Here is a 9,086-nt window from a genome sequence, read left to right as displayed (position 1 = left end):
TCTCATAGCACCTACATCGCTTATCCTTCTGTCTACAAAATCTACTTTGTTTGTTTCAGTTTGTATTTATGTCTTGATCTTTTGTGAATCTTCTGTTGTTTCAGCTGTTTTTGTCCTAGGCTTTTTTCCTGCTTGCTGATCAATACCATAGCCCAGTTCCGATGCCATGACAATATAAGTTTGGTAGCTTATCGTTGCTGATTCTTAGCACTTTCTAGATGTAGGAAGTTCAACTGTGCATCTGTCAAACCTTGACAGAAACAAGGTTCTTTGCTCTGATTTCGATTTTATTACTAGTGGATGTAATAAGAAGCATTACATTTTTTATTACATTACATTACAAAAATTCTCTTGGGTACCTATTACTTTTCCAAATTATTTGAGGTTTTGTTCCATCTTTCTTTAGTTTAGCTCTAAAAAGAATGTCAAAAAAACATCCTTTGCCGTATGTTCTTCATGCGGTCGGGCACCCTGATTGCTAATCTTCCTTTATGTATTTTGCTTTGGTTTCCATTCTTCTCTGGAAAAAGTCCGTTTCCCACAAATAACCCATGTATACACATTGCACCAGAGAACGAAGTCTTGCTCACAGCCATGCCTGAATCCATTCAATCAGCCACAGCAAAGATGTTAAGCAGTGAAATTTATTTTGCTTCTGGCACCATGATAAGAGATGCACTTAAAGAGTCACTTCCAAGAAATAACAGCAGGTTTTTGAATCTACTAAGTTATAAGTGATTCTGCATATGGTATTAGATAGTGCCATTTATGATAATAAATAATTGTGGACACACAGAGCCTACACCCTTATTGCTTCTTTCTTGCTTATGAGCTAGAGGCTTCTGACTGCTTGCTCAAATAACTAAAAACAGATAAACATCAAACAACAAAAAAGTGCAACCAGGAAAAAAAATCACTGCACCTCCTCTGAAGGCAGTAGATTAGTGCAGAAGTTTAAATTTTATCAGCACCATTGTGATTTTTAAGCAAATATTTAATTTGAGGTGATAACATCTACTTTGCAATGCCAAGTGACTTTGAAACCAAGTTCACCGTCCAACTGCACTGCTCACCTGCTGGAGCTTTTGGTCCAGTTTGGAGCTGTTCAACTAGTTTGCTCAGGGAAAACCCCATGTGTGGACTTAGTATTAAAAGATACTCTGGGACACGTTCTCCTGCACTGTGGGTGAGCCCCAGAAGTGTCTGTCTGTCCAGCCACCCCTGTGTGTCCCACCTGCCTGTGTGACATCACTGTGACCCTTGGGAGCAGAAAGCCACTTGCCACATGGGCCACAGTGTTTGGTAGGAAGCTGCACTCAGGTTGTGCTCATGCTGTCTGCCAGGACATTGTGAAGACACAGAGCAGGATTTGGGAACGCTTCATGTTTTTTCCAGGTTCAGATAAAACCAGGCATAGCCAACAAGACTCAAGGCTAAGAAGACAAACATCACTTTTGCTTTCTGGACCTACCTCTTCTCCATCTTCACTAACAAAAACCTTCTGGCTTTATTCTGTGTTACTATAACTAAAATAATATTCCCTGCTGTATGCACAGTTTTCAAACAAATGACTGTTTCCTAGGGTAAGGAATATTAGCAACAAGCCAAGATGGAGTTCTCTGGTGTGTTCCCAGAGCTCTGCTGATTTTGTGTGTCCACTCACACACACGTGCCCTCCCTAGAGGCCACCCAAATTCAGTTTGGTGGTAAACAATAACAGGAGGTCCACCTGCTTCGCAGGCATGATAGTATCTTTCAATGCAAAACACATTAGCAGTGATTCAGTCTCCAGACACACAAATCATGTGGTAACGTGTGGTTGAGTCATTGGAAACAGCACAGAGTGCTGTGACTGGTGAAACACCACAAGACATCTCCAAAGTCATTGTATTATTTTCTTAGTGTTTAAATTATGCGTAAAGTACTTCAGGCTAAAAATTCAAACATTAAAAAATCTCAAAATTTAGCATTACTCTGTTTACCTGTTATGATCCAGCCATTAACTCCATGACTGACACCTTTTTGCAGTCAACCCTGATCCTGAGGAAGATTTTGATGAAGGTAGCAGATGCTCTGACCACAGTGTCCAATATCTACATCTCAGAAAGGTAACCAAAAAAAAAAAAAATTCATCTGTCTTTAGAATGTTATTCTGATGTTACAGCATTACTCACCCAATATTAGCCTATTATTAAAGATGCTGAAGCCAGGTGTCAAGGTTTCTCAGGAGGCAATGGAAACCTGGAATTAGTTTGCTTAATATTTTCTATCATCTTCATTCAAAATGAGGAAACCTGAATTTGTTTTTTACTGAAATTTTATCCTCAGAAATTTCTTCAGGTGTTGCAATAACACACTGATATTTTGTGCAGAGAATTTAGCAGGCCTTTAATGCACAGGGAAGCGAAAAGTTTCATGTATTCTATGCAGCCAGTTATCACAACTGACAATGTTTCTGATTGACTAGAAATAACTCTGTGATGACATAGAAAATAAGGGCTGCACTGTCAACCCTGGTTGGGTATATGGACAGCTAGGCTTTCAGCCTTGGTCCAGCACCAATTCAGAAAAACACCAAAAGGATGAAAGAAGAGGGGGAGTGATCTGAAGTACTAATGCTAGGCATTACAAATTGGCTTAATTCAAGATTTCTCTAAAATGGCTACTCACAAAGAAAAAATATTGGGAGATGGGCAAAATTCTCATTTACTTCGGCAACTGCCTCTTAATATAAAACATTTCCACACATGGACCTCTGTCTCTACATCTGTGTTTTTAATACCTTGCCATTCGCACTCATGTTCCTTAAGGCAAAACTCTGTTTTTGGTTACACAAGTGGAAATGTAGTAGCTTTTCTCTGTATTAACATTAGCATAGTGAAGAGCAAAATTTGACCTAAAACTCTGAAACAGTTTTTATATGTATTTTCACTGTTGTGTCAGGTAAGTGATATTTTCAAAATTCCCATGGAAAAAAAAAACCAAGAATACAGACTCTGCTCTGTAAGAGATTGTTTCCAGCACTGTAACCAATTTCATGGCTGATAACATACACATCTACCAACAGATAATCCAAGAAAATATTATTGTGTGGGTAATTACATCTCTGATATGTTGCATGGTGCATGAGTTGCACTTTTCCCTTCTCTTAACTGTAGAGCTACTTAGCAATGCTGTTCCCATTGGATTCAACACATTTCTATTATCTGCTTGTGAATGGGTTTTGTATGCAACTGAAGATTTCAGATCTCAGGATGTCAGAAAAAATATCTGAAGATCCAATAGGAGACTACACAAGCATTTCAAACAAAGCATAATTTTCTTCTGTTCTTAATCTGGAGTCATTCCTAAGTGAAGTGGGGCCAAAATAAGCAAAGTTTTGTCCACCTAGCTCACAATAAGTGACTTCCAACACCAGAAAGTTCCTGATGCTTATACACAATAGATAAATTGCTTCAGCAACTTCTGATACTGTGCAGAAGTAATGCTTTTAAATGTTCCCCAGGATCTTCTTTAGTTTTCTCTTGAAGAATTTCAAGAACATCACATATAATATTTAACTTCTAATACCAGTATACTCTATATAAAGTTATACAAAACTTTCTTCCTAAAGAAAACTGTCTTTCATCCTGTTCTGTTAATTTGTATAAAACTCCATCAGATAATCAAAACAAAACCATCAATAAAACTATGGATGTGACAACAAAAAGGAAGTCAACAGCTTTTTGAATCCAATCTAAGAATATCTTGCAGAGAAAGGGAGGGGTTTTATCTGACCATACTATTCTGGTTTAAGCCCTTTTCCCACGACAACGACTTCAGAGAATTTCTGGTTTCCTACCATCTCTAAATGAGCATTTTCCATAAGGCTGAAATTGTTCCTACTGGAAAGGAGCCCAAAGAACAAAAGATAAGAAAAAACATGCAACACCCCACCACTTACATTCCTTTGGCCACGGGTAGTGGCAAATTATATGAAAAGAGCTCAATGTATTTCTCAGAAATACAATAATTGTCTAAAATTTAGACACTGGACTTAGTATGGGCAGCTTCAACTGAGGAAAATATACTACATTTGTACAAATTCCTGTGAGACTAAACTATGTTTAGGATTTGTCGTCTTTTTTAACATGTCGTTTTGGAAAGTATGCAAGCAATACTCTGGTAACTGAGGCTAATTATTCCTAATGTAGAGTCATCTATGGCAGCCAACTAGTTTCTTGCTAATAAAGCCTCTTTTGGTCATTAAGGTTAAAATGTATAATAACACTAGAAGTGCCTATTAGTGGTTTAAGTTGCATCCAAGAGCTCGTTATCAGTGACACAGCTTTACCACTACTCTTGTTTGCTCACCTGTGGCCACTATAATCCCCCAACAGCTTTTCCCCAGCACACACTTCCTACCACCAAGTTATTGGTGATGACCCACTCTGGGGAAATTAATGCATTTCTGGAACACTTCATTCATGTGGAGCAGTGTGTTCCCTGTTGCTGCTGTCTACTGGAGCAATACACTGCTAAACAAGATGAAAAATTAGGAAATAGTTCTGTATTGACAGTCTGATATAATACATTTCAATATTCATCTCATAAGCAACATTCATAATGGTTCATATGCAAGAAGTACTACAGATAACTGATTTTATGATTGTGCAAGACTTGGGAGGGGTTAGGAGAAAGTCCTGAGAAGTCCTAGATATTGCTGAATTTAGGCCAAAGTCACATGTTCTGACCATGATGATCAATGCAACATATGTGAAAATAGCTTGTCTTTTTTGAGTTATCTACCAAGAAAAAATAATAGGACATTGACTATATGAAATTACTTAGATCAACACCCAGGATGCTATTGGGTGCAACAAAGTGAGTTACAGCAGTTTAGAAAAGTTTGGGGCAGAAAGACTGTGTGTACTGTAACCAATTTGAGGAGACCAGAGAGGCAGAATAGGTCATGTGCATGAAGTCACCGTTTTATCACTGTGCTTTAGCCAGAGATAACATAAGCCCATCTTCTGCAAGATTTTTAGACCACTTGCTTTTGGTGGGACAATGGTATCCAGGTACCTTTTGTACCAGATGGCCTTCCAGTACAATTCAGAAGTATTAGTTTACTTTTGATACCAAGAAAAGAATGCTGCTTGCTGAATCTCTGATTATCAGCTTAGTGCAATCCAGTAACTCTTCGATGCAATTTCTTCCCAGACGGATGCTGCTCCACACTAAATCCATTTCAAGTCAAGACTAAGACCACATTCCGGAGAAGTATTTGCCTGTTGCAATACACAGTGTGATCAGTATCTTTCTGTGCTATCTCAAGAAACACGGCAATATGTATTAAAAGACCAAAAACTGTTCACACTGCACTTGATATGTTCAGATAACCTACCAATGGTGAGGTATAAAAATGAAAGATAAGTACAATTTTACCAAGAAGGTGAGATTTATTGTAAGGCACACTTAGAGGGACTTTTATCTGTAGTAGATTGCTCTCCCTACTCTAAATAGTTTCATGAAGTGAAAAAAGAAAAGGTGGAAAGACTATTATCTCTGTCTTAATGGTGAAGTAAAGTTTACTGTCTGTGATTCCTACAAATATTTCCAGTTAATGCAATCAATGATACAGAGGCTGAGAGATATATTTGATTCTGGGAATGAAAGAGTGAAATATATAATTAGCTGCCTCAGATAACAGTTTCAGCAGATGGGTGGGAGAGCAATGCTTCTAATGGGCCTTTTTTGACCCAGGGGAGGTTTGCAATCACTTTTGCTGACTGGATGCAGTATTGAGGACACCTGGGAGATGAGTCTCTCATAAATGGGTTTATGCAATTTGTCAAACAAGCACATTTGTGAACAGCACTTTTGTGATCATTCTCAGAAAAGAACCACAAAGATGACTAACTGTTGTGAGCCACCTCTCATGTTCTGCCAAAGACATACAGGTGTGTGAAATCTTCCTTTAATTCTCAAATAAATGCTGTGCACCATCTCCTGCATATAGAGGTTTAGCTATAGCCTTCCTCTTCCCTGTTTTCCATGCCTTTTCCCCTCCTCTCTTTGTTCCAGTTACACTTCCATGTTTCAGAGATGCATTTTGAAATTTCCTTACTTTTCCTATATCTTATGTCTCACTTTTTGGTAATCATCTTAAACCCTTCACAGGGTACAAGTAACATGTAAAGCCAGCTACCACTTAGAATTTTCATGTTACAGATTGTAGTGAAAGTTCTATTTTTGTTTCCACAGAGTTAGAAAAAAACCCCCCACATTTTACATTCCCTAAGAATCAGAAATGCAAACCCACCTAATTTAAAATTGTTTGTAAAAATGCATTTGCTATTTAATTTCAAAATAATTGGTTTGTTGGGGATTATTTTGTGACTGTTCTATCACTTGCTTTATTTTCCTTCATGCTTGTCATATTTTTTGAGAATAATGATAAAAATAATATTTTAAATTTTGTTTTAAAATATATTAAGAGCAGCTGCTGCATAATATTGACTGAACCATCTACATTTTAGATCAAGTGTCTCCAGTTCATACAGTAATGGTAAATTTTGACACTGATATTTTTATATACAGACCAAAAAGATAAGCATTCAGTGTACTAACAGGAGAAACAGCTGTTTTCAATATCTTTGAATACTTTTCTCCAGGATACCAAAAATTAACACAGCAACATCTGTAAACTGAGCATGCCTGTAATTATCTGCTTTCTAGGTTCTAATCTACAGCTCATCATCACTTCAGCTGATCATAAATGACTTCAAGTTCAACAATCATTTCAGAAGACATGCTCCAACTGCATTTAAAATGCCAACATCTGCTAAAGTAATTCCAATAGGATTGAGTTAAAAGGGCAGATTCATCACATGAACTGTTTTTTGAGATTATTCATGCAGTTAGCTATATATAAGGGTTCATTTGTCATGCTTCTACAAAAACATTTGTTGGAAATGGAAGCCAAAGACTGAAAAACTTTAATAGAAGCAATGCAACTGTGTGAATTACTTCATATTCTTTACAAAGATAAATTTTGCTTTCCCAGTCCTGTATGTCAATTTGCACTGCTTTTGCAGTCTTGAAGCTGTTGTTATCCATGCACTTGGGAAATTCTTCCTGAATGATTGACTATTAGAAACAGGGAAAGTATTATTTGATGACAGATATGCACCTTACTTAAAATGCAAGTACACAAGTATCTGTTTTTCTTTTTAACTATGCCCTTGTTCTTGAGTTATATCTTCACTATTTCAAATGAAATATCTCAAATATACAATTCATTGAAAAGATTTTCCCAAACTCAACTGAAGAAGAATGGGTTGTGTTATGGGTTCAGCTAGGAGCCTGCAAAGGACAAACGAGATATTTTGCCCCTAGCAGACTCTACGGCATAGATATTCTATTTGGGAGGGTTGTTTCTTACTTTTGTCTCCAACACTGGTCACAGGTAGAGGCTGGAGTAAAGTCTGGGCTGGTGTGCTTAAGCAGCTCAGACAATGTTTTCCCTTAGAGCTGCTTGCTATCAGATTTTGGTTGTATGTCACCATTTCACATCTAGAGGAAACTATCTTCAAGTTAATTTAAGAGGCATATTAAGACTATCCCTTGTTTTTCTACAGGGAATACAGATTGCCAGGTCTATGTAAGTCAAAGCTCACATTATGGCTTGTGACAGACCTCCCAAGCCTGTGCTCCAAAATTTAGGCAAGGGGTGAACAACATCTCATATGACAAACTGTATGCCAGGATCTTCATGGGCTGAGAGATCAGAGACATCTATCACACACTTCTGAAAAGAAGCAACAGAGAGCACTAGAGATACTGCAAAGGCTAGCTGAGGTCCTGCTACTCCATTCAGAAACACACTAGGATACATTGCAAGGTGACCTGGTGTTTTCAGGCTCTTCAGCACCTGTTGTCTTGCAATTCATGGGGCATTTAGGACAGCCACATCCAGCCACGGATCATGAGTCACAGGAGCTGCACTATGCTTATAAAATGCATAGGTCACTCTGCTGGAAAGTCATTGTTTTCCAAGAACTCTCTCAGCAGTTTTTCAGACGGTGTTATAATCAGAGCAAGTTTGATGTCTATGATCTCGTGTGTCCAGGGAAATTTGCACAGATAAGTTTTGAGGATGTGGGGTGAGAGGAGAGCAAAGCATACTATCAAAACAGAAAGTAAAGTGGGAAATGAAATGTCAGAATTCAGACAAACAGTTAAATAAATATTACACTTATTTAAAAAAAAAAAAAAAAAAGTCTGTTACAGTCCTGGTGATTTTAAACTGAAAGTGCTTGTCATACTCCCAGCTTTTTAAAAAGAAAAGGCTGCTTAGCACTGTTAATTCCTGAATAGGCTAAAAGGAATCTCTAAGAAAGCTAAGGTCCCCGCGAGCACAAACTATTCAAGACTTCAGCCAATGAGTAAGGTTCCATTAAATAAACCCTTTGACCATGTGTACTTATTCGTGTCTATGTCCATCTGTGTATGGCCAGTAGAGACAGTATGTTTGCAGCTGCAGGGAATGCTGTGAGTTGATAAGAGTTTTGCAGTTTAATGTATGGGAGTGTCTGGGGTTCCATATAGGCAAGCTATGGTGTTGCATTTGGGGTAAAAGGCAAGCTTTGGGGAACGTTTGCAGCTTTGTACCAGGAAATGAGCATGTTCTTTAGAGTGTGCAAGAGGATTTTAAGAACTATGTATTTAGAGGTACCTTAAAGCCAGTGTTATTTTACACAGAGCAACAGTGGAATAATAAAAGAATAAATTGGTTAAAATTTATACATATATAAGGAGTATAATGGATTTAACTAAGCTATATGTAAGATACTCTAAAAAAACCCACAAAAAACTCTGTACTAAGATTACTTTCTGAAATGGCTATAGAAAGCAGAACAGTAAAAGTGAATTAATGCAGACTTCTGTCTCTATGCAGAATGCCTAATTCTTTATGTGTTACTCTGCATACCCCTGCACAGTGTGCCAGGATGAATGACGTACCCAATATCATGTCAGCGAAGAGTCTTTTATCCACCAAGTGACATCTGAGCAAATTGTTGTGCATCTTTACTTGCCTTTGC

The 9,086-nt window shown here is 37.7% G+C and overlaps 1 long non-coding RNA gene across 2 annotated transcripts; it reads left to right on the top strand.

Annotated features, from left to right (window-relative positions):
• The first annotated feature begins 1,257 nt into the window (after positions 1 to 1,257).
• On the top strand, positions 1,258 to 5,866 carry LOC110365785 (uncharacterized). 2 transcript variants are annotated; one of them, XR_010469105.1, is made up of 3 exons: positions 1,258 to 1,395; positions 2,029 to 2,108; positions 5,203 to 5,866. It is a non-coding gene; the product is annotated as an uncharacterized LOC110365785 (long non-coding RNA). The 2 variants fall into 2 exon arrangements; XR_010469104.1 differs by having other exon boundaries at positions 1,274 to 1,583.
• The last annotated feature ends 3,220 nt before the right edge of the window (positions 5,867 to 9,086 follow it).

Source organism: Columba livia, chromosome Z (genome assembly GCF_036013475.1).
Source record: "Columba livia isolate bColLiv1 breed racing homer chromosome Z, bColLiv1.pat.W.v2, whole genome shotgun sequence".
Lineage (NCBI taxonomy): Eukaryota > Metazoa > Chordata > Aves > Columbiformes > Columbidae > Columba > Columba livia.
This window is presented reverse-complemented; position numbering and strand designations above follow the sequence as displayed.